The sequence below is a fragment of the Ursus arctos genome, unplaced genomic scaffold (assembly GCF_023065955.2).
Source record: "Ursus arctos isolate Adak ecotype North America unplaced genomic scaffold, UrsArc2.0 scaffold_16, whole genome shotgun sequence".
NCBI lineage: Eukaryota > Metazoa > Chordata > Mammalia > Carnivora > Ursidae > Ursus > Ursus arctos.
This window is the reverse complement of record NW_026622830.1, coordinates 49,963,682-49,990,833: the sequence shown is the minus strand read 5'-3', so window position 1 is coordinate 49,990,833 and position 27,152 is coordinate 49,963,682. Positions and strand designations below refer to the sequence as shown.

General features: G+C 43.8%; 1 protein-coding gene across 2 annotated transcripts in view; it reads right to left on the bottom strand.

Annotated features, from left to right (window-relative positions):
* Nucleotides 1-27,152, bottom strand: part of LOC125281407 (focal adhesion kinase 1-like) — a 73,269-nt gene that overhangs the window by 13,951 nt on the left and 32,166 nt on the right. The gene's annotated exons all lie outside the window — the stretch shown is intronic.

Genomic DNA, 27,152 nt, shown 5'->3' with positions numbered 1-27,152 from the left:
CTGTCAAACATTCACCATGTTATCTATGAACAATGTCACCTCACCGTCCACCCTTTTAAAATCATAGCCTTTAAATCTGTGGGAAAACCTCACAGGAAAGCCAAATATGTTAATTTTGCTGACTACTTCTGAAAACCTATACATGAGATGCAAGTTCTTTCTTCATACAATAAAAATGCAATGAGTGGTCATGACACATACTAGGCACTGGTGACAAAAACCCCAGAGTTAAAACCAAGTCCTCCCACTTATCCAGTCCCTCAGCAGGAGGAGAGTCAGACAAGTCACAACTGAAAATAAAACGAAACCAGAAAGCACAAACCAACCACTGTCTGGTCTGTCGGTGTGATAGGAAGACTTCCATTTGAATGTGGGGCAATAGCTTGGCCAACATGAACACTCCCACTGAGAAAAGTCAGGTTAAAAACCAGACCAACGGGGCGCCTGGGTGGCACAGCGGCTAAGCGTCTGCCTTCGGCTCAGGGCGTGATCCCGGCGTTGTGGGATCGAGCCTGACATCAGGCTCTTCTGCTATGAGCCTGCTTCTTCCTCTCCCACTCCCCCTGCTTGTGTTCCCTCTCTCGCTGGCTGTCTCTGTCTCTGTCGAATAAATATATAATATCTTTAAAAACAAAAAACAAAAAAACCAGACCAACGTTTGGAGTCCAAGATGTTGTGAGGCAACCAGGACAGCAGGGGACATAGGTGGAGACATGAAGAGACACTGAACAAAAGCTGCCTCTTCCCAAAGGGCATTTGCCAATTCTGGGCCTTCAAGAGCCTGAAGATCCAAGAAAAAGCCACCAATGAGAGAGAAACCAGCTGAGCTTTTGGCAGTGAGAGACCAAGTTATGAGCATGGGGACCCTAGGACTCTGGTGAGCAGGACAGGGTGGAGAACTGAGCCACACACTCCGCTAGTTGTCCCTTTAAGATAGTTACCAATCCTGAAACCAAGCCCAAAGGGAGCCATTAGAAGCTCAGTGAAGCTGAAGACAGGCAGAAGAGACTAGGAGTCCACCTGGGCCCAGCAGACAAAACGGTAACAGCATGACAGACAAACTCAACCTAACCAACAGAAAGCACTACACCCAAGCGCAATTCACCTCCGCAAGAGAAGTACCCACTAACTACGCACAGGAGGCAGTCACTAAAACTGACCACGTGGCGGGTGAAAGAGCAAGATTCAATAAATATCAAAGGACTAAAATTATTAAAAGTATATTCTGTCTCTAGCATTAAAGCTGGACAACAACAAAATAATTAAAAAATCACCAACTGTCTGGAAAAAAATCACCGTTTGGAAATTAAGCAACATATTTCAAGTAACCCATTAGCCAAAAAGAAACTCAAAGTATTCTCAATTCAACAATACAATTAAAAAGAAAGATCAATACTACATGCAGACAGAGCTGTCATTAGAATAAAATCTACGCTTTTATTATTTTTTTTAAAGACTTCATTTTTAAGTCATCTCTACACCCAGCCTGGGGCTTGAACTTACAACCCTGAGATCAAGTGTTGCACGTTCCACCTACTGAGTCAGCCTGGCGTCCCTAAGATCAATACTCTTAAATGCATGTATTAGAAATGAAGATTGGAAATTAATCATCTAAATATCCATATTTCACAGTACAATTTGGAAGTTGAACAAAATCAAGGTTTGTTGTTTTTTTTTTAACAAGAATAATGCAACTGATAAACCTCTAGCAAGACTAATCAAGGAAAAAAAAGATAAGGCGAAAACTAATGACAGCAAGAATGAAGCAGAACAGATAACAGAATGTTAATAATAGGAAGTAATGATAGAATATCAGATATTATTAAGAATATCATGAACTATGTCAATGAACATAAAAGTTGAGATGCATACACAATTCTTTTTTAAAAGATTTTATTTATTTATTTAACAGAGAAAGAGCACAAAAGCTGGCAGAGGGGCAGAGGGAGAGGGAGAAGGAGGAGGAGGCACCCCAGTGAGCAGGAAGCCTAGCTTGGGGCTTGATCTCAGGACCCTGGGATCATGACCAAAGCCGAAGGCGGACACCTAACCAACGGAGCCACCCAGGTACCCTGAGATGGGGCATACACAATTCTTTACAAAGTACAACTTAAGCCCAAGCCATTAGAAACTGCTGCTGTACAAAACCAAAACCATAAATATAAAGCCTATTTAAATAGACCTATTCCGTTAAAAATGGTCAATCTGCAATTAAAATTCTTCCCACAAAGGAATATCTGAATTCTTCCAATAATTTCAGGAAGGATAATATTAATCTTACAGAAATTCTTCCACTGAACAAATAGGGAACATTTCCCAACTTATCTTATGAAACCAGCAAAACACTGACACAAAACCAGTCAAGGACAATATGAGAAAGGGTACGAATCAATCTTTCTTACAAACACAGGTGCAATAATCTTTAAAAAAAAAAAAAAAGATCAGCAAATGTCATCACGCAATATTTCATAATGTATCATGACCAAGAGGGACCCGTCAGAGGAAGGCAAGGGTGGATAAACACTCAGACAGAGGTCTCTGTGTGCGGCAGTCTTCGTCACACTGTCAGAGCACGGGAGCCACCAAGACACCCTACAGCAGGTGAAAGGATAAAAAACACTGTGGTCTATCCAGGCAATGGAATATTTAGTGCTAAAAAGCAATGAGCTACCAAACCATGAAAAGACTTGGAGGAAACTTCAATGCGTATTACTAAGTGAGAGAAGCCGATCACACTATATGATTCCAAATATATGACATTCTAGGAATGGCAAACCCACAGAGACAGTAAAAATTTCAGTGGATGCAGAGTTTGGGGGGGGCAAGGATGAAAAAGTGGAGCAAAAAGGACTTTTCAGGCAGCAAAAAGATTATGTAGGACAGTATAATGAGGATACATGTCATTATATATCTGTGCAAACCCGCAGAACGTACACCACAAGAGTGACCCCGACAGTAAACCGTGGACTTCGGCAATAACTGATGTGTCCATGTAGGTTCACCAGTTATAACAGATGTACCACTCTGCTGGGGGATGCTGATAATGGGGAAGTGTAGCAAAAAGCCTCGCTTGGGACTTCTCATTCCATAGTTGAGACCTGCTCAGGCATCAGAGCTCTGACACTCAGCACACTGCCCCAGGCAGCACTGCGGGGAGGGTGGGGGAGGGGGGTGCAGGGCAGGGCTTCCTAAAACGGAATGCTAATCTCGCTGCTGACTATCCGAGCCTGGGCTCTCCCTTGAACACAGAAGATAGACACCTTTTCTGCTCTTGAAAGAAGTAGGGCAGTCCCAAGTCAGGGTGTGAGGAAGCAAGGTGCTGACAAACCTTGGAGTTCAAGCTGGGCCTCACCCCACAGTCTGATATAAATACTCCATAAAATAGCACAGATGCAAGAGAGGAAGCAAAATACTCCCAGAGTTCCCTAGATGATATTCACTATAACACCCCAAGATCCCACCAAGACAGCAAACTGATTCTCCTTGAAATATGCCAGCCCTTTAATAAAACTTGAGATGTCTGCCAGAACATGAGAGAAGGAGCAAAGAATGCAAACTGATACAGCTCAATTTTAAAAACTTCAGACATAAACAAGTTTGGAGAGTTTTTAAGAAGTTGGTGATGACCCTAGTTACAGTATATCCTTAAACAAACTAGACTGCTGTAAAAACCTTCCTCTCCCAAATGTTGTTCTTTCACACAAGATTCGGGTTTCTCTTCTCATCAAGAGTCTAATCTGAATACACTAAATTTCCAATATTGATTTTACTTAACAAAGAGCTAACGTTACTTAAATATTTAATGTTATATCAATACGTGACGGCCTGTATTTTCCAAAAGTCGCTGTGAAAGTGCCTCCTGCTCCAGTGTGACTCTGCCTCTCTCTTCCACAGGTGGAGGCCACGTTCCTTCCCCTCACATCTGGGGGGGCTCCTGACTCACCTAAGAAACATCCCGCGCCAGGTATTAAGAGGCAAACTAGGTTCCCTTGGTTCTCTTGGGCTGCTCGCTCATGAAACCCAACCACATGCTACCCAGAAGCGCAAGAAGCCCGAGAACTGAGCTCCAAGAACCAAAGCCTGAGCTGAGCTGCCCGCTGACAGGCAGCATCGAGTTCCGAGGCCCGTGGCAGAGCCAGCCTCCGAGTGGGCCCTCTGGCTGCCCGCTGTGCCTCCTGAGCTCCCGCCACATGGCAACAGCTGTCCCTGTGGAGCCCTGTCCAGACAACAGATTGGAACAAAATAATTCTTGTCATTCTAAGCCACTAAGTGTTGGGATGACTTGTTATCAGCAAAGATAACTAATATCACATGGATCCCAACTAAAGGAAGCACGGGTGGTTCTCGCTTTGCACAGGAGTGTGGGGCCTACGATGACTTGACAAAAGTGGTTTGAACAGCACTTGCCTTCTTCTTCCCCTCGCTCTATGACGAAAGACACAGAGTAAGTATCTTTCCAATGCCTTGGCAAACTGTCATGCTCCTTTCTAAGTTTTGGGTCAGCCTCCATCATCGTAGCCTCGTACATTCAGTGTCGTAAGCCACCTCCGAAAGCGCCTCTGCTACGAACTTTCTTGCCACGTCTCCTCCTCCGTAACATCCTCTTTTTTGTCACAACTCTCTTCCTCACTTGTCAATAAGTTCACCTTTATTTGCAAAGCTCCTCTGACCACACAACTAGAAAGTCTGGCTCCACAGCAAAGTCAACATTCCTACAGTCAGCTATGTGCTTCTGTGACCGTCTCAGTCAGAACGCTGCACGGTGATCCGCACGGCGCAGGAAGCTTCTGCCGCACCGCACACCACACACTTACACTCTCCGTTACTTCCCGCCGCACTGCTGGGATTTCTGCGTCCGCATCACCTCCAGCTGTAGCACGCAGAGCCTGCCCAAACTCCACACACCGGCTTTAAGAGCTGAAATAACTGCTGGGTCCACTGGCCAGAGTAACGCAACTAAGTCCGCTGGTTCCTAGGGCGGCTTCATGCAAGCCGAGGGCTCGGCTGCTCCCGCTCCACGGTCACCAGCTTCACAGGACCTCGGCCCGGTCAATTTCACTTCCAGTGTTACCATTTCCTGCTTCAACGCTGCAACTCATCTTTGTTGTCCAATTCCCTCCTGTGATGATCCATTTTTGTAAAATGTCACAGGGGTTTATCCCTGGCAAACAAGAAGGCACCACGACTACACATTTGCTGTCTGTGTATAAACTGAGTAACAGACACAGGGTGGCCAGTCAGCAGCAGACTGGGAAAGAGCTACCGTGACCGGCCGCTGGTCACACTTCACATCTGTTGCTTCTGTAGTGATCTGCAGACCGAGTCTGTACTTGATGCAATTGCCCACAGGTGATAACCTGTGTTAACTAAAACGGAACCATTCTGTTGAGGACGGGCATTATTTAAGCCACAGAAATTGATATTCGTACATACTGGAACCATGCAAAGCATGGACTGCCGGCATAACAATTCAACGAATATCTTCATTACACAGACTATTTTTTGGATTTCGGATAATATGGCAACTATGTAAATCATTTACTTTACTTGAGATATCACTATAAAAATTTTAATGCTATATATCTCATGAAAATATTCAACATTAGTCTTTAATATCAACTATAAATTAATTTCTAAGACTGCTAACACCGAGACCTTGGAAGTAATTGGTGAATAATTTTTGGAGACTTAAAAAAATTCCTAAGGAAATGAGGAATGGCAAAATATAAAGAATACAACTGTGCTGAGTTACATACAGTCTTACTTAATTCAGCCAATTTAAACATATGTTATTTGTAAAACCCACATTAACAAAGTGTTATTAAGATGAACATGTTTTAAATCTAAAGTTAATGTGACAAGTGTAGTTAAGTCATAGCAGTTAAGTCATCATAACCTACTTGTGTTTATGTATTTATGTTTTAAAGATTTTATTTATTTACGAATGTAGGCTATGGGAGATTACGGACTCAATGAAATGATCCAATGTCAGAATCATCGGCATCCCCGAGGGGGTGGAGAAAAACAGAGGTCTAGAAGAGATATTTGAACAAATTGTAGCTGAAACTCCCCTAATCTAGCAAGGGAAACAAACATTCGTGTCCAAGAGGCAGAGAGGACCCCTCTCAAGCTCAACCACGACAAACCTACGCCACGTCACGTCATAGTGCATTTCACAAATATTAGATCAAAGGATACAGTATTGAAAGCGGCCAGGACAAAGAAATTTCTCACGTACCAAGGCAAAGGCATCAGAATTACATCAGACCTGTCTACACAGACCTGGAATGAGAAAAAGGGTTGGGGGGGCATTTTTAAAGCTCTTTCAGAGAAAAACATGCAGCCGAGAATCCTTTATCCAGCAAGGCTGTCATTCAGAATTGATGGAGAAATAAAGACATTTCAGAATCGCCAGTCATTAACCAATTTCGTAACCACAAAACCAGCCCTACAGGAGATATTAAGGGGGGTTCTATAAAGGTAAAAAGGCCCCAAGAGTGATACAGAACAGAAAGTCACAGCCAATACAAACAAAGACTTTACTGGCAACATGGCATCATTAAAATCATATCTCTCAGTTCTTAGTGCCAATGTAAATGGTTTAAACACTCCCATAAAACACCACAGGGTTGCAGATTGGATAAAAAGAAATGACCCATCCATTTGCTGTCTACAAGAGACTCATTTGAAACCCAAAGATGCATTCAGACTGAGAGTAAGGGGATGGAGTACCATCTTTCACGCAAATGGACCTCAAAAGAAAGCTGGGGTAGCAATTCTCATATCAGATAGATTGGATTTTAAACGAGAGACTATAGTTAGAGATGCAGAAGGGCACTACATTATTCTTAAAGGAAGTATTCAACAAGTGGATATGACAATTATAAATATATATGACCCCAACAGGGGAGCAGCAAGATACACAAGCCAACTCTTAACCAGAATAAAGAGACATATAGATAAAAATACATTAATAGTAGGGGACCTCAAAACTCCACTATCAGAAATAGACAGAACACCCTGGCAAAAACTAAGCAAAGAATCAAAGGCTTTGAATGCCATACTCGACGAGTTGGACCTCATAGATAGATATAGAACACTACACCCCAGAACCAAAGAATACTCATTCTATTCTAATGCCCATGGAACATTCTCAAGAATACACCATGTTCTGGGACACAAAACAGGTCTCAACCGAATCCAAAAGATTGAAATTATCCCCTGCATATTCTCAGACCACAACGCTCTGAAATTGGAACTCAACCAGAGGAAAAACTTGGAAGAAACTCAAACACTTGGAGACTAAGAACCGTCCTGCTCAGGAATGACTCGATAAACCAGGAAATCAAAAATCAACTTAAACAATTTATGGAGACGAACGAGAATGAAAACACAATGGTCCAAAACCTATGGCATACTGCAAAGGCAGTCCTAAGGGGAAAATACATAGCCATCCAAGCCTCACTCAAAAGAATAGAAAAATCTAAAATGCAGCTTTTATATTCTCACCTCAAGAAGCTGGAACAGCAACAGGGGGACAGGCCTAATCCACTCACGAGGAAGCAGTTGACCAAAATTAGAGCAGAAATCAATCAATCAGAAACCAGAAGTACAGGAGAGCAGATCAACAGGACTAGAAGCTGGTTCTTTGACAGAATCAATAAAATTGACAGACCACTGGCAAGACTTATCCAAAAGAAAAGAGAAAGAACCCAAATTATTAAAATTATGAATGAAAAAAGGAGAGGTCACGACCAACACCATTGAAATTGGAAGGATTATTAGAAATTTTTATCAACAGCTATATGCCAATAAACTAAGTAATCTGGAAGAGATGGAATCCTTCCTGGAAACCTATTAACTACCAAGATTGAAACAGGAAGAAATTGATTTCTTAAACAGGCCAATTAATTATGAAGAAATTGAGTCAGTGATAAACAACCTTCCAAAGAACAAAACTCCAGGCCCGGATGGTTTTCCTGGGGAATTCTACCAACCATTCAAAGAAGAAATAATACCTATTCTCCTAAAGCTATTTCAAAAAATAGAAACAGAAGGAAAGCTACCAAACTCATTCTATGAGGCCAATATTACCTTGATCCCCAAACCAGGCAAAGACCCCCTCAAAACGGAGAATGACAGACCAATTTCCCTAATGAATATGGACGCCAAAATCCTCAACAAGATACTTACTAATAGAATCCAACAGTACATTAAAAGGATTCTCCATCATGATCAAGTGGGATTCATACCTGGGATGCAAGCGTGGTTCAATATTCGCAAATCAATCAGCGTGATACATCATATCAACAAGAAAAGACTCAGGAACCATATGATCCCCTCAATCGATGCCGAAAAAGCATTTGACAAAATACAGCATCCTTTCCTGATTAAAACCCTTCAGAGTGTAGGAATAGAGGGTACACTTCTCAATCTCATAAAAGCCATCTATGAAAAGCCTACAGCAAATATCATTCTCAATGGGGAAAAGCTGGAAGCCTTTCCCTTAAGATCAGGAACACGACAAGGATGCCCACTCTCGCCATTATTATTCAACATAGTACTAGAAGTCCTTGCAACAGCAATCAGACGACAAAAAGGGATCAAAGGTATTCAAATCAGGAAAAGAAGAAGTCAAAATGTCTCTCTTCGCAGATGACATGATACTCTATATGGAAAACCCAAAAGAAGCCACTCCCAAACTATTAGAAGTTATAGAGCAATTCAGTAACGTGGCGGGATACAAAATCAATGCTCAGAAATCAGTTGCATTTCTATACACGAATAACGAGACCGAAGAAAGAGAAATTAGGGAATCCATCCCATTTACAATAGCACCAAAAACCATACGTTACCTTCGAATTAACTTAACCAGAGACGTAAAGGGCCTATATTCTAGAAACTATAAGTTACTCTTGAAAGACATTGAGGAAGACAGAAAAAGATGGAAAAATATTCCATGCTCATGGATCGGAAGAATTAACATAGTTAAAATGTCCATGCTACCCAGAACAATCTACACTTTCACTGCTATCCCGATCAAAATACCGAGGACATTTTTCAAAGAACTGGAACAAATAGTCCTTAAATTTGTATAGAAACAGAAAAGGCCCCGAATCTCCAAGGAACTGTTGAAAAGGAAAAACAAAGCTGGGGGCATCACAATGCCGGATTTCGAGCTGTACTACAAAGCTGTGATCACAAAGACAGCATGGTACTGGCACAAAAACAGACACATAGACCAATGGAACAGAACAGAGAACCCAGAAATGGACCCTCGGCTCTTTGGGCAACTAATCTTTGATAAAGCAAGAAAAAACATCCAGTGGGAAAAAGACAGTCTCTTCAATAAATGGTGCTGGGAAAATTGGACAGCTACATGCAAAAGAATGAAACTTGACCACTCTCTCACACCATACACAAAAATAAACTCCAAATGGATGAAAGACCTCGATGTGAGACAGGAATCCATCAAAATTCTAGAGGGGAACACAGGCAGCAACCTCTACGACATCGGCCAAAGCAACCTTTTTCATGACACATCCCCAAAGGCAAGAGAAACAAAAGATAAAATGAACTTATGGGACTTCATCAAGATAAAAAGCTTCTGCACAGCCAAGGAAACAGTCAAAAAAACTAAGAGGCAGCCCACAGAATGGGAGAATATATTTACAAATGACACTACAGATAAAGGACTGGTATCCAAGATCTACAAAGAACTTCTCAAACTCAATACACGAGAAACAAACAAATCAAAAAATGGGCAGAAGATATGAATAGACACTTTTCCAATGAAGACATACAAATGGCTAACAGACACATGAAAAAATGTTCAAAATCATTAGCCATCAGGGAAATTCAAATCAAAACCACACTGAGATACCACCTTACGCCAGTTAGAATGGCAAAAATAGACAAGGCAAGAGACAACAATTGCTGGAGAGGATGTGGAGAAAGGGGATCCCTCCTACATTGTTGGTGGGAATGCAAGTTGGTACAGCCACTCTGGAAAACAGTGTGGAGGTCCCTTAGAAAGTTAAAAATTGAGCTACCCTATGATCCAGCCATTGCACTACTGGGTGTTTACCCCAAAGATACAGACGTAGTGAAGAGAAGGGCCATATGCACCCCAATGTTCAGAGCAGCAATGTCCACAATAGCTAAATCGTGGAAGGAGCCGAGATGCCCTGCAACAGATGACTGGATTAAGAAGTTGTGGTCCATATATACAATGGAATATTACTCAGCTATCAGAAAGAACGAATTCTCAACATTTGCTGCAACATGGACGGCACTGGAGGAGATAATGCTAACTGAAATAAGTCAAGCAGCGAAAGACAACTATCATATGATTTCTCTCATCTATGGAACATAAGAACTAGGATGATCAGTAGGGGAAGAAAGGGATAAAGAAAGGGGGGGTAATCAGAAGGGGGAATGAAACATGAGAGACTATGGACTATGAGAAACAAACTGAGGGCCTCAGAGGGGAGGGGGGTGGGGGAATGGGATAGACCGGTGATGGGTAGTAAGGAGGGCACGTATTGCATGGTGCACTGGGTGTTATACGCAACTAATGAATCATCGAGCCTTACATCGGAAACCGGGGATGTACTGTATGGTGACTAACATAATATAATAAAAAATCATTTAAAAAAAATAAAGATTTTATTGATTTGACAGAAAGAAAGAGAGAGCACAGCAGGGGGAGGAGGAGGGGGTAGGGGCACAGGGGACAGACAGAAGCAAACCCTGATGTGAGGCTCTATCCCAAAACCCGGAGACCATGACCTGAGCCGAAGGCAGACCAACTGAGCCACCCAGGTGCCCCCACTTGTATATATTTAAACTCAGAAACAGAGAGGTGGCCACTGGCCAACACTGTCATCTATAAAAGGAGGAAAACTTAGAAACAATCAGAAATAACCTTTTCCATGGATCCAATTAGCTAAACACCTAAAACAAATATGAAAGAGATTCTATCTTGGGATCCAGATGGAAAACTGATCTTTTCCTTTCGGAATATTATAGTAACTTTCTACATTGGACATTTCTAACATTGCTAAGCCCTTCTCATTTTTTGTACTTGACAAAAACCAAAACTATACAACTGCTTTGTCTATTTAGAATATTAAAAATAATTAAGGCATACCCTGTGCTGGATTTCCTAAATTTTTTTAAAGATGTATTCATTTATTTGAGAGAGGGAGGGAAGGGGAGGGAGGGAAACATGTGAGCAGGGTGGGGAGAGGGCAGAGGGAGAGAGAGGATCTCACACAGACTCCCTGCTGAGCGCAGAGCCCAACATGAGGATGGATGCAGGACTCCTTGCCGGGCTCAATCCCATGACCCATGAGACCATGAACTTAGCGGAAACCAAGGGCTGGACATGCAACCATCTGAGCCACCCAGAGGCCCCTGGATTTCTAAACTTCTGATTGCTATGTTACGCAAGCCACCTCTGTGTGCTCGGGTGGCTGCACTGATGGCTCTAACAGGCGTATGTCCTCCCATTTAAAGCCTGAAGCCTGTACTAACACCTGTGAAGGTAAAAGGAGAATCCTGGAGGCCCTACACACAACAAGCAGGTCTTATGTTTCTACTATTTCCGGTATCATGAAACAGTTGTCCAGTTCGATTTAATGAAGCCAGAAGGACTTCAATCAGATAACCCAACTGACCCTACCAAAACTCACAGATACTAGACATCTTTATCTTATGTTGGTTCAGTCTACTAACCTGTTCAGTGACCGTTCCAGTCCTCTCTGCCCTCCTACTATCTTTCCCTTTCCCTGTCTTTCCAAAACAAGCACATTAGCGGACAATCTGTCCAACTGTCTATTTGATTCTCTATCCCTACAACTTTCTAACAAGGACCTTAGAACTGAAGCTAGGAACACAAATGGTACTGTACTTCACCCAAATCTAAGAATCACATTTCCTTTCACCTCCGATACCAGAATATTATTAACCCCAAGACACCTAAACTAGGCTCCAGGCGCCACTAACTAACCAACAATACTGGTTATTTCCCTGAGCCCCAACGGAGCTCAGGGACTCTGAGGAATCGGGAGAACACGTGACCCCGAGGATCAACAGTCTGGGCCAGCAGCCTTCCTCAGAGAACTACACCGACACTAGTATGGCTCTATTTAAATTCTCTCAGGGTATCTGTATGCCCCACCGAGACCAATTTAATTACAGACTGACTGTTAAAAGCCAGGTATCACATGCAATAGATGTATATCCTCTCAAAACATAACCACCCAACTATTCTTTGTGGAATCAGGTGATCGCCCCCAGCGTACCTGATCAAATGAACTCTGCAGTTCCTTGTATTTAGTAACGGTCGGAGGGTCTGAAAACCTGTAGTTCCCCGGTCTGTAGGAGGGTCTCTACGCCGGCTAGGAGCTCCCAGCCGAGAGCACGGGACCATGTTACCGGTAGCTACGGCCCACGGAACACGACACCAGCCCAAGCTCTAAGGGCTCACCTCACCAGCAAAAGTTCATCGGCTCACAGGCTTAGATGTTATAGTCATTCTCGACCATTCACTGGATAGCCAAGGCGGAACTGTACAACAGGTATACTGGGTCAATAATTTAGAAAAGGGGAAATAACTGACGGATTCGAGGGGAAAAAAAAGTCCACTTTGTTATCCAAGACGGACCAACCTGATCCAAGAGACTTTTTCTCTCAGGCCTTAAGCGAACTAGAAAACCAGCCATAATGAAGGTTCCCCCAGTTTCTCGTGACTGTTGTGTTAGCATCTTCTTCTGTGTTAGGTAGCTAGATATTTAAATATTGTAACAAAGCCACTGTGCTGAGCTAAGATCCAATTAACGCTACAGTAACAAAAGGAACCGAAATGGATAAAAAGGTGGTCTGGAGAAACCATGATGAGGAAAATGGCCCAGAAGTGGCCTAAAGAAGAAGGGCCTCCAAGAGGCCACTAGCCGAAGAAGTCACCCAATAGAGGAACGTGTCACGCACACTGCACTGTTTCTAGGAGCACCCGCAGGGAACTGAGGCTGCCTCCCAGACGCCATCCATGTGCTCCAAGCAAACTTCGATAAACTGCAGCCAATCAGCCAGAGGTCAGATCAAGACACAAATGTAAAGGTGCTGCTTAATAATTTCCATCTTCTCTATTCTAACAGAACAATAACATTTAGTGATATGAATGCTGAAACAAACTGGCCTACCCATACAACAGAGCAAAGAAGAGCATTCAGCCATAACAAGGACAAAGTCCTGGTACCACTACACCATGGATAAACCTTGACGTCATTGGGGTAAGTCAAAGAAGCCAGACAAAAAGCCGTATGTTGCAGGATCCATGTATATGACAATCCCAGAAGAGGCAAATCCAAGGGGACAGAAAGCAGGTACGTGCTTGCCAGAGGCTGGAGGGAGGGAGATGGGGAGTGCCTGGCTATCGGTATTGGGTCTCTTTTTGGGGTGACGGAGCCGGACAGCGGCGACGGTCGCACAACCCTGTGTGTACACTTAAAACCACATGGAGAATTTCATGTCACATGTGAAATTCTGTTATGTGAAATTTATCTCCATTTTTAAAATTTATTTTTTAAGTATAGTTTTTCTATGGCTCCAAAATCTTAAACACCAACAATGCTAATAAGCGTGGCAAAGATGTGGAGCAAATAGAGCTTTTCTATGCTGGTAGCTGGGCTATAATCTGATACAGGCCTGTCGGAAACGATCTCTGCTACAGCTGGAGAGCACCGGGACACACACTACAAGCAGCCACTTCACTCTTAGGTACATGCCGAAGAGACACCCAGGCGCAGGGCCACCAGAAGACGCATGCAGGGGGCGCCTGGGTAGCGCAGCGTTTAAGCATCTGCCTTCGGCTCAGGGCATGATCCCAGCGTTCTGGGTTCGAGCCCCACATCGGGCTCCTTAGCTAAGAGCCTGCTTCTTCCTCTCCCACTCCCCCTGCTTGTGTTCCCTCTCTCGCTGTCTCTGTCAAAAATTAAAAAAATCTTTAAAAAAAAAAAAAAAGAAGACGCATGCAGTATTCATAGCGGCGCCATTCACATAGCTCAAAACTGGAAACAACCCAACCATCCATCAATAATAAAACAAACTGTGGTATATTCTTAAATGGAATACTATATAGCAATGAAAAATGAGGAAGTGCTACATGCAACAACTTGGATGAATTTCGCGGACATTATGATAAATAGGCAAAACAGAGTCATGGTGACAGAAATCAAAATGTTGGTCACCTTCCCAGGGATATTGATTGAAAGGAAACATGAGGGAGGCTGCTGGGGCTGGTGACGTTGTAAACACTGATATGGAAGGTAGTAGTTAAACCTACACCAGGATACACAAGACGTATGCATTTTACAGTACACACACACACACACACGCACACATTTATTTACAAAATGAGAACAAAAATTTTTCCCAGAAGACAAATGACCAAAAGCAACATGCCATGCCAAATGCACTGGCTAAAATCAACTGCCTGAGCCACAGTTATCAACCTAGCAAAGAAACGATTCACGTGGGCACATTTCATAAACGGCAACTGTTCTTGATTTTTACGTTTCTGCCTAGGCCTCTCTTCTAATTGTACATGAACATGTTATTGTGCAAAACAGGTAAAATGAATGATGCTTGCAAATACCAAATTACCATTCATTTACCATCTTCTATGAAAGTTCTTTACACACGTACTGACATACATATGACAGAGATCTTTGAGAATCTGTTGAAAAATATGAACATTTTCAAGAGAAAATGCATATACATTAAAACACAAAATTTTGTATATGATTGAAAAGTTCATGGATCCCCTAAAACTCAAACTTGGACCCCAGCTCTAAGACCAACAGTCCAATCAACGGAGGCAAATGTCTGCCACTGCCAACACTCATTACAAACAAAATTACTACTTTCTGGGTGACTCTACATGCAAGGAGGACATAGGTCATCTCGGTTAATTTCATTTCCACCTCAACTGCTAGAGGTGGGTGGTGCTTGCCTGGTTACAGCGACATAAAAGTCTAAGATGAAAGACACTGCATGTTCCAAGGACATAAGTCTCCTCCATGGCCAGGTGGTGACAGTGTGACACTGGGGCTCTGAAGTCCTTTCAGTTAAGGTACACCATACATCTAAACACTAGGGAGCCCTTTCACCCCCACCTAACAATGTTCTCTGCCCCTGAAACCCTCGACCTGGGGGAAGCAGCCCACTTTCATCAGTATGCACACATGCGCGTGCACACACACAACTACTGTAGGCCCCACACTAGGAGTAAAAGAGTGTACCCTGATGGGTGCGGCACATCTTGTCACACCTATGGCAGGAAAGGCCAGAGAAATCTGGCACATCCTGGAACGGGGCTTCCTACTGCAGCTTCCCCGGGACTGACTGGCAATGGGAAGAAGAAGGCAGGAAGACATCTTTTTCCTTATCACTCAATCAATGGTAGCTAACGTGATGAAAACAAATAGAGAAAGTATGGCCAGATAGAATGGGTGGACGGCCGGTGGGAGGCTGGATTGGTGTGTCTGTGTCACACGACAGGACCCCCAGGTTTCCTGGAAATCACAGCAGTAAGGGCTGTCCCCTTAAAGCCAGGCTGAGGAGGTCCATGCCTGGTTCCTAATTACTTCTACTGAGCACATCAATCAATGATACACATTCTCGAGCACATCTTTGTTACTAATTGCAAATCTCCCAGAGGAAAGAAACACAGCTAAAGTATTTTTCTATAATATTACTTGATAATTGAATTATATGTTTAAAAATGTAAAATAAAACAGAGTTAATGCAGGCGTTCAAAATCCATGCAGAAAACGTACATAACTAATTCCTCCAGCACTGCAACATTTCTGAGCTTGTATCTATCATTGTGCACACTGCATCCAAACACTTTCCTTACAAAGAAACTATCTCAATACGAGGCCTTCGAAGAGCAGAAAAATCACGCTTGTAGCCGGGGGCAGGGTGCTCCTCCGGAACCTCTTCTCTACAGGCATGAGCACTTGGCCTACACCGGCTTCAAGCACCCACGTTCTCCTCGCCATGTTCCACAGCCGTACTCCAGAGCAGTCTTCCCTAACAGGGCTCTCATGCTTCCCCCATTTCCTTGCTACCTCCTGTTCTTAGTCATGCTTCAAGCTTGGCTCCTGGATCCCCTGTGATGAGCCCTGCTAGGCAATGCGCCCTGTACTGGATCCCTGAGCCCTGGGAGGGTTACAGATGCTGAAGCGTCATGTCTGTTCCCCTGAAAGCACTTTCCAACTTGAAAGAGGTGTGACAACAGAGCCTAGCCCTCTGTGATGTTTAGAGACAGACAGGGAAAGCTCCTTGTTACCAGAGGAAACGAAGAAGCTGCAGCCAGTGGGCTAAGAGGTAAACCGAGAGGCTGAGAGACCAAGTCAAGGAAGGAGGTGCCAAACGCACGACCTGGTCAAAGGAAGAACCTCTCTCTGCACCCCAGTGCAGTGATGGGGGGAGGAAATGCCTGCTGAGAGGGAGTTCCACAGAGCTTATAAAGAAAGGAGGTGCAGGCAGGACACGCAAGGAACTCATGGCATTTTGCTGAAAAGGGAGAATGCAGACATGGGGACCCACCTGCAGAGAAGGCAGGGACTTCTGCTGGCCCTGTGCATGCCACATGAAAGCCACACAACAGATATACCAACTGGAAACAGGTCAGGTCAGGTTTTGCAGATGTTCACTGAATACATGACTAAAATCTCACTGTACTCGAACACAGTATATACTCAGCCTCTACTAAATAAGAAAAAACCTGGGGCGCCTGGCTGGCTCAATCTGTAGAGCATGAGACTCGATCTCAGGGTTGTGAGTTCAAGGCCCACATTGGGGGTAGCGTTTACTTAAAAAAAAAAAAAGGCAAAATTGAGTCTAGTATTATAAGGTAAAAAACAAAAAGCCTTTTACTGAATATTGCCAATGTGCTAGCCACCTAAGCAGTTTTTTATATACATTACTCACTTAATGTAATCCCGATACAAATCCTAACAAGTACACATTAACCCTCCCAACACAGGAGAGAAAAACGAAGACATAAAAATGAGGGAGGAGCAGGGTCTGGATGGACCACCCTCCTCAATAAGCAGCTAGAAAACTGCACAGAACATGGGAAGCAGCTGCTTTTACCCCGACACACGCAGCACCTCACCATGACCTCTGAAGGAGGGGACAGATGGAGTGAGACCTGGCTCTCTGCCAGGGGGCAGTTTCTGGACAGCAGCGCAGGGAGGGTAACCCAAACAGAGCCTGATGAGCTCAAGAAGAACAGAGAGGCAGGACAACTAGAATTTGCCAGAACTCGTGCGGAGAAAAAGTTCCAAATTCTCCATGGAACTCCCCTTGAACATTTGGGTATTTGAATTCATTCGTTCATTAAAATAGTCCTGTCCAGTGGTTCACAAAGAAAAAATTAATGTTTTTAATGGGCTTGGATCATCATCTTAACATTTCAGTCTCTTAAAACTAACTCCAGAACTTAGTGTGAAAAATTAAGTTAGGAGGGGCTACGGTATCACAGTGCTGAGACAGAGGTCTGGGCTGGCTTCAAATCCAGCTCCACGAACATGCGGTTAACATGCCAACAGGACATTTAACCTAGTTGTGAACACCAGTGTGCTGACAGCAGGACAGCAGTGACTTCACAGGACTATCACACGGATTGAATATAAAAACATATACAAAGACAATGTGATCTAGAATGTGCTACATACACAACGAGGAAGCCAATGCCAATGATTCATTTGGTCATGAACACTTGTCCACCAGGCAGCAGGAACTGATGTGCTCAGTCTGAGGGTCTGATCCGCAACCCCACCCCACACGGCAGCTCCCAGGAGTAGCCTCATCTGGGGGCGCAGACAGTGAGCGGCTGCACGACTTGCCCCAGACCCTGCGACTCCCTGTGCTGGCTCACAGTCTACACCCGCCAATCCGAGGACGGTCCACGGACTAGCAGCACAGGCATCCTATCATCAAGAGGCTGTAAGAGCCCTACCACAAACCTACTTAAGAAGAGTCTGTGCTTTAGAGACGCCTGGGGGGGGGCTCAGTTGGTGAAACATCTGCCTTTGGCTCAGGTCATGGTCCCGGGGTCCTGGGATCGAGCCTGGAGTCAGGTGCCCTGCTCGGCGGGCTGCTTCTGCCTCTCCCCTCTACTCGTGCTCTCGCTTGTGCGCTTACTCTCTCCAATAAATAAAATCTTAAAAAAAAAAAAAAAAAAAAGAATCTGTACTTCAACAAAACTACCATGAGATCCCTATGCAAGTTTTGTCTGGGAGCCACAACATTAGGTACCTGTATCAAAACAAAGAAACGTTCTAATTTTCTTTACTGTATTTATTTACTTCCCACCTACTCATTCATCCCCTCGCCCCAACCAAAACGTATTATAGTAGACTATAAGGTGCTTTCCTGGGCATCAGGGTATCAGGACAGACTGATACTAGGAAAGAGACAGACTGGTCATCAGGACAGAGCAGGACACAGGAAATAGCCCCTGCCCCTATGGCCCTTATAAGAAAGACCAGCACAGACAAGTACATGAAGAACATGGTGTTAGGGGTGATGCCGGGAAAACAGGTACCGCCCAGACATGGGGCATGGTCGAGTTCCTAGAATATGAGTTCCAAGCCGGGATCTTGAGAATGGGTACGTCTAAAGTTACACCCAACAAAAGACATGGCTACAGGTGTACGTTAGTGATCCAGGGAGTCAATGCAAAGGTCAACACGGCTTTAATTCAAACAGCAGAGAAGCTAGACAGGCCCAGCTCCAGAGGCAGGTGGGGAGCCTGAACGGTCTTAGGATATGCACCTGGGCAGCAATTAAGCCCATACAGACCAATCTGAAAGCTTCTGTTATAATCCTGACAGCACTAACTATGGCCCAAGAAGTGGAAAGATTTGAGAGCTATAAAAAAATCAAGAGGACAGGGAGTGACTAGATTGCCCACATACAATTAAAGGAAAGTCAGCAACCATTTTTCTTGCTCAGGTAACTGAGTGGGAAAGTGATACCATTCCATGGAGATATAGAACACAAGAGGGGCAGAAACTGTCAGAGGAATGAGGATGAGCAAGAAACAGAAGAGTTACTTCGGTTTGGTATTTGTTACTGGGAACAATACAGCCCCACATGCCTGAACTCATGCGAATAGAGATGCTTCCTGCCTGGAGTCAAGGAGTGGGGAGCAGGGAGCTGGACTTCTGGAAGCTTACTCTGGGAAAGGGAATAAGGCTTGGTGGACCCCATCTGCTCTCAGGCTGGGGGGTGAAGGGGGAGGCATCTGATATTCTGACTGGGGCTCTTTGAAGTCTTCCAAAAAAACCCTATAATTTCACAGCTATAACAGAGTCTTTGTACTCCTAAGAAAGAGACGTAAATTTACCTTTGGGAAAATATTTCCATAGGTTCTTTCTTTGGCGAGCATTTTGCAAAAGCAAAACAGCATAATGACAAAGACTCCCAATGTGGAGTTAAACTGCTGTGCCTAATAAAAGAGCAATTTCCCTACTATACAAACACTGACCTGGACCTCATCATGGTAAAAGCTGCTCCTGAGACAGGAAGGTTTGCACCTAGACTCAGGGCTTCCAGAGGTTTCTGTAGGTAATTGTTGATGCAACATTACCATGCCAGGACTGTTCTAAGAACTTAAAAATGAAATAATTTAATCCTCATAATAACCTTATTTTGGGGGGCGCCTGGGTGGCTCAGTAAGTTAAGTGTCCGCCTTCGGCTCAGGTCATGATCCAGGGTTCTGGGATCAAGTCCCACATCGGCAAGGAGCCTGCTTCTCCCTCTGCCTGTCCCTCCCCCTGCTTGGGTTCTCTCTCTCTCTGACAAAATAAATAAATAAAATCTTAAAAACAAAACAAAGCAAAAGACCTTCTTTTTCCCCCACTTTCCACATGTGGGAACAGAGAGAAGTGACCCGCCCAAGGCCACATGCCTCCTACATGAGCCTCACAGCCAGGCAGTCTACCTCAAGACTGGGCTCTTGCTTGCCAAGCCCTGCTGCTGCTGGATTCCCATCCTCTCTTGAAAACACTGTCACTGGCGGGTCTCACTCCTGCGTGGCAACATACAGTAGAGTGGCAACAGGTATTCGCCCATCATGTTGTTACCACACACCCCTGTCCTGGGCCAAGGGTCAGCTGGATATGGTATTGCTACTGCCCGCTTTTCCATGGCCACAATGCTTCATGTTGTCATCCAGCCATGCCTGTCTCCCAGGGGCAAATGAATGTGCCACACCACCCTTAGATTAGTTAAGTTGAAAATACTTACTTTACCAAATACTAGGCTAGGCACTGGAACAGATGTGTGGATATATATATATATGACCCTACCCTGCAGAGCTCTCAGCCTAGTCAAGGGAGATACACACATGTAACTAATTACAACTGTAATAAATACTACTAAAAAATGGCAAGAGTAGGAAGAGTTGTAAAGGAAGAGACCTCACCCCTTCCACAGTTAGAGCGTCACAGCTGCACAGGTGCCGCAAGGCCGCAAGGAGGCTGTCTTGCCACGGGAAGGGCGGAGGAGGAGAGGCCCAAGGGGTAGCCACGGGGCTTCAGTATCCAGGAACCTGCAATCTGGAAACCCTTACCCTTTGCTTCCAGAAAATGTCCTTGTATCAGATCTTTGATGATTTAATCCTTTTGTCTCTTTCTACAACTCTTATTATTTGGATGTTGGACCTTCTCAACTCATCATCCTACTTGCTTTCTTTTCTCCCTCATTTTTCTTTCCTACACATGTTCTGAGAGATATCTTCCACATTATTTCCCACTGCTCTTACTGAGTTTATGTCTACTTTGATGCTTTCAATTTTCCTCTTCTTTGAATGCACTTTTTGAAAGAATTCTAGGGGTGCCTGGGTGACGCAGCTGGTTAAAGCATCTGACTCTTGGTTTTGGCTCAGGTCGTGATCTCAGGGCTGTCGGAGCGAGCCCTGCGTCAGGCTCTGTGCCCAGCAGCAGAGTCTGCTTGGGACTCTCTCCACCTCTCCCTTTGCCAACCCCCCAAAAATAAATAAATAAATCTTAAAAAGAAAAAAAAGGATTCTGTTGGTCTTTCATGGATGCAGTTCTACTGACATTTAAATTTTTTATCTTCTTTTAGCTTCTTTCTGCTTGTGGTTTCCTCTTTGTTACTCAAAACTGTTTTCTCTCTCTGTTTTGGCTTCACATTTTGAAAGCAAAGGCTGTCTTTATTTTTTTTATCGAAATATAATTGGCATACAACATATTAGTATTAGGTGTACATGTAATGATTCGACATTTGTATACAATATGAAATGATCACCATAACAAGTCTAGTTACCACTTGTCACCATAAAAAGTCACCCAAAAAAAGAACTTTTTTCTTGTGATGAGAGTTTTTAGCACTTACTCTCTCGGCATCTTTCAGGTATACACTACAATATTATCAACTACAGGGAGCATGCTGTACGTTATAGCCCCACAACTTATTGATAACTGGAATTCTGTACCTCTTGACCCCCTCACCCATTTCGCCCACCCCTCCAAGCCCCCCTTGAGCAACCACCGTTCTTTTCTCTGTATCTAGTTTTATTTGTTCGTTTGTTTTGGTTTTTTTGGTTCCACTCGTTACTGAGATCACAAGGTATTTGTCTTTCTCTGAAAGATTAGTCTTATTTCATGTAGCATAATGTCCTCACAATCCATCCCATGTTCTTGCAAATGGCAAGATTTCATTTTAATGGTGGAATAATACTCCACGGTATGTATTTATATGTGTGTGTACGAATGCACACACAATCTTCTCCACCTATTCACTCATTAATGGACACTTGGGTTGCTTCCATGTCTTGGCTATTGGAAATAATCCTGTAGTACACATATATCTGTTCAAATTAGTATTTTCACTTTCTTTGGATAAATACCTCATAGTGAAACAGCTGGATCATATGGTTAATTCTACTTTTAATTTCTTGAGGAACTTCCATACTGTCTCCACAGTGGCTGCACCAGTTTGTATTCCCACCAGCAGTGCATGAGGGCTCCTTTCTCTCCACATCCTCAGCAACACTTGTTATTCTCGTCTTCGTGATCACAGCCATTCTGACAGGTGTGAGGTGATACCTCACGGTCGTTTTGATTCGCATTTCCCTTACGATGAATGATGCTGGGCATATTTTCATGTATCTGTTGGCCATCCGGATGTCCTCTTTGGAGAAATGTCTACTCAGATCCTCTGCCCATTTTTTTCAACACTTTTTTTTTTTGGTATCGAGTTGTATGAGTTGCTTATATATTTTAAATATTAGTCCTTTATTAGATATATGATTTACAAGTATTTTCTCCCATTCTTCAGGCTGCCCTTGTCTTGCCCTTTGGTTGATGGTTTCCTTTGCTGCACAGAAAATTTTAGTTTGGTGTTGTCCCACTTGTTTCTTCTTGCTGTGCTGCAGAGGCTGTCTTTAAACACCTGGTTGTCGAGGAGCCCTGTACATGCGGGCGACCTGATGATCTCTGCACTGAGCAGAGAATCAGCTGCTTGGCTAGAGACCCCAGAACGTTAGTCTGCCTTTTCTCTTGGACCAGTCTCCTTATAAAAGAACGTTTCCATCTCCTGCTAGGATCAGGTAAAAGACTCCTCACAGGATTCTGGGAGCCAAGGAGAAAGAAAGCGTGGCTAACTTCACTTAATCCCCAATTCTGAGTGCAAGAATTCAATTTCCAGGGGCGCCTGCGTGGCACAGAGTTAAGTTAAGCGTCTGCCTTCGGCTCAGGGCGTGATCCCGGCGTTATGGGATCGAGCCCCACATCAGGCTCCTCTGCTATGAGCCTGCTTCTTCCTCTCCCGCTCCCCCTGCTTGTGTTCCCTCTCTCGCTGGCTGTCTCTATCTCTGTCGAATAAATAAATAAAATCTTAAAAAAAAAAAAAAAGAATGCAATTTCCATAGTAAAACTGTTAACAACCTACAATGGGGAAAATAATGTACTACAATAGCATTTCAACTATTATGGCTTTGACGACTTTCAGTGGTTAGGTAGGCACATCCCTTAGATTATCAAGACTATTAAAGCATCTCTGCCTTGAGCCACCCATTTACTTTCTATGGGCAAGACACCCTAGAGATTATAGGACACCTAAAACTTCACCTAAATCACACAAATAAACCTTTAAAAGAATGAGCCCAATCTAGTCCCTGAGCCTATAACTGAAGAAGGCTGTGAATTCTACCGAAGAGACAAGTCTCAGTGACGGTTCCACAGGCCGTGACTTCCGAGCAAGATCCCAACTGAGAAGCAGTGCGTGTTACTAATGTTAAAGACTATACCTGCCTCCCCCGCTCCCAACAAGTGACTCTTAAATTATTAGAGGCTCCTTGTCTGCAGAGCACAAGCAGTAACACCCACCATCCTAGAGGAGATAATGAAGGTAGAGTGCTTATTACCAAGATATATTAGAGACAATGTCAGCATCCAATCCGTGGCAGCAGTGCTTAGGAGGGATAACCTGAATTCTCTAGGCCGATGAAAGGGAAATGCTAAGATTGTTTTCAAAATGGAAAGCCTAAAAGGCCCCCCCCATTTAATTAATACTTCAAAAGTCCCATCATAGCCCTAAAAAGCATCTTTCCTGCCACACTTCAAAGCTTTATGAATCCTTGTCAAAAAAAGAAAACAACAGACTATCATTCCCACTATAATACTATCTGGTATGTTTGAAATCTGTAATTAAACCCAATGAACAAATGAAGCACAAGTGTTCCAAGAATTTTCCGCTAAACCTTGCCCTATAAAAAGACAATATGCATTTTTCTAAACTGAAAATATACCAGCAGTACACCATTCCATCATGATCTTACATAAAAGTTAAACAGAATACCCGACAGTCTGATATTATCTTCTCAATGATTCTGTCAACTTTACAACAGGTAAGATTTTCACAGTAGAAAAGTAAAGTTAGTATATGATATTCTGGAAGTATTTTGTTTCTCTTAAAAAAATTTAAAACGGTTAACAAAACAGACCTTGGGGGAAATACAACATACGGCCTCATCCTGCTTAACAAGGTCCTAAGTTTTTTCCTTGGTTTTTGTTTGTTTGCTTTTAATATAAGACAGACTATGTATATCTTTCAATACAACATTTTTCTGGCCAACATAAATATAAGGAAACTTTATACTCACATCCCCTAAACTCATTACATAACATTAAACAAGACTGTGTGAAAAAGTCTCAAGCTGCAATCCAAATAAAATCTGCAGGTCACTGAAACCACCTACAGTCTGAAAAGCAAGGTGTCCGAAAATCAGGCGAACCCTCCCTGTGGAAGTGACTGCTGCAGAGCTCTTTCTTCCGTCAACATCCTGACACCTCTCACAGCACCGCACAGAGACATTACAGTATAAGCGATGGGGGTGTAAACACAGCTCCGGTCTGAAATGTTTCCACCTGCGGCATCAGCCACTGACGGAAGCTCATCAGATGTTCCCAGCAGCACAGCCACACAGAAGGAAGCACTGGGCCTCTCTGGCACCCGCTCCAGTCCGACTCTGCAGGAGCCGCCCTTCATCCCCTGAATCCCTGCCCAGCGGCTCTCGGCCCCCTTCCCCAACATTCAAGCCTCAATTCTTCTCCTTGCTCCCTGGTTCTAGGAAACGGTTTCCTTTTCTGTTATAAGTTTTGGTTTGCATTTTTTTCTAACAAATTCCTTTAACGCTGTACCACTTTATTACACGTGTAATATTAGGGTATTTTTAAGCATTTAAAATCTCGTATCTCAGATTTTATATATACTCTTTTCCCCGGGCTTTAGGAACCTGGCTTAAGATACCGTGTTGATGCGTCTGATCTTCCCTTTCCAAACTGAGCACAATGCCAGACCTCCAGAGCTGCATCGCTGCGTGGGGGCTGCACACACGGTCCAATTCTGCTAGTCCGGACTGGAGCCTAACGTGTGAGATGCACAAATCCCGAGCGCAGAGCTCCACGGCTTTCTACATGAGCACACACATACATGCGTGTGTGCATCCCCATCCCTGGAATACAACTACACAAGACATAACACATTCCTGTTGCTGCTTTACAGCCCTTTGTGACTAGTACCTCGCCACCAAATGGGACTAAGACTCCCAGTACTGCCACGAGAGATTAGTGTCCCTAACTTTACATACACTGGTCATGCAAACGGAAACGTAAGGGGACACGTCCCAGCTTGTTCTATGAGAATGGCGGTACTTGAAATGAGAGCACCACAAAAAGGTCACAAGAAAAAAAATGACAGATTGATACCCCCACGCAAATAGATACAGATTTCCTAAACAAAATATTGCCTATCGATCTAACAATATATAAAACGATAATACAACATGATCAAGTGGGATTTACCTCAGAAATGCAAGGCTGATTCAACAATCGAAACGTAATTCACCCATTATTTTATAAAACAGAAAATTTCTACAAGCAATTCAATACACACCGAAAAAGCACTTGACAAAATGCAACACCCTCTCACGATTTAAAAACAAAAACAAAAACACAACACCTCTCAGAAAACCAGGAGTTAAAAGGAAAATTTTTACATTCAACGGAGGACCTCTACCAAAACAAAGACAAAACGAGAACTGAACCCTACTCGACACTGAGAACTTGCTCCCTGAGGCCAGCACATGACAAGAACACTGTAATGAAGGTGCTGGTCAAGGCGAGAGGGCAAGACAGAGAAATAAAAGACATAAAGATTGGACAGAAAAGGTTATTTTCAGATTACACGAGCATAGATTTCTTTGGATTTTCTACTTGCTCCAGTAAACCACCAGAACCAATAAGTGAATTTATATTAAGGCCACGAGATAAACGAACAAGATGAACCACTGCCACACATAAGCCAAGCGCTGCCCCTTACAACAGCGTTGGAACAGCACGAAGCCCTCCAAACTGAGACGTACCGCACACAACTGAGGGAGCTCACAGACCTCGCTACCTGGACAGGTTGACCAGAAGTCACACTATTGTTCACAGGCCAGTTCGCCCAAATCGATGCACAGATGTGACAGGGCCCCAGGTGAAACAGAAGGGAACCCGAAGCCTGCCAGCTCCGGAAGCTGCTGTCACTGGCAAGGCACCGGCCCCTGACCAAAGACTCCGCCGCAGACTGTGCGCAGAGGGCGACACGGACACACACACCGGAGCATCAGAGCACAGGAAAGAAGCCAACGGCACGCTGGTCTTCAGGCTCAAAGGAAAAACTTACCACCACTGCTTGGTTTTCAACATCAAACTCCTATAAAACATTTAGAATAGGACTCATTTTCTACAACTTTTCAGGAAGAAAGGTATAGAAATGCCGACGTGTATCATCTGAAGAAGGTAAAGAAGATAATGTAGACGGGCATATAAACCTCCGCTCTGGGAGCTACAGTCAATCACACTATCATTTATACAAATATTACTCAAAGGCAAAACAAAACCACTCAGTGATAATTGTTTCAAAATGGATTTTTCTCTTTAACTGAAAACAGATAAAGTTATGAAATACAGAAAACTGTTAAATTTACAATAAATTCCTAATAGTTTGAACAATTACAGATGAATTTGAAAGGAAAGATTTGTGAAAACTGCTTTAAAAACTCAGTGTCACTAACCATTCAGGCACTACAAAGAAGTTTTTTAATTTTCACAAAAACCTCCATGACCCTTCTCATCTGCCTCTAGTGATGTGAACCTCTGTCTCTGCAAGCAGACAAGGTGACTAAATCCATCAATCTACTCATCGGCTCACTACAGGAGTCTAGTAGTGTGAGGCCCTGGGGGTGCAGCATTAATCTGGAATGAGCAGTTCCTTGCCTGGTGGGGGGCGGTGCATTTCACTGCAGGACAGCAAACAGTGCAAACAAGTAGACCCCAGAGTGTGCCGGCTGGTGAGAAGGGCGAGCAGGAGCGGGCGCCGGGACAGATGGGGACAGTGGTGCCGGGAGGAGGGTGATCGGGGGGACGACACACTCTACGGGTTCATATAATTACTGCTCAACCAGGAGACTGGGGGCGGGGGCCATGACAGACGGACGGAAGCCTGCGATAAAGCATCAGCTGGTGCACACATTTCCTGGCGCGCGCTACGTGAAACGAAAG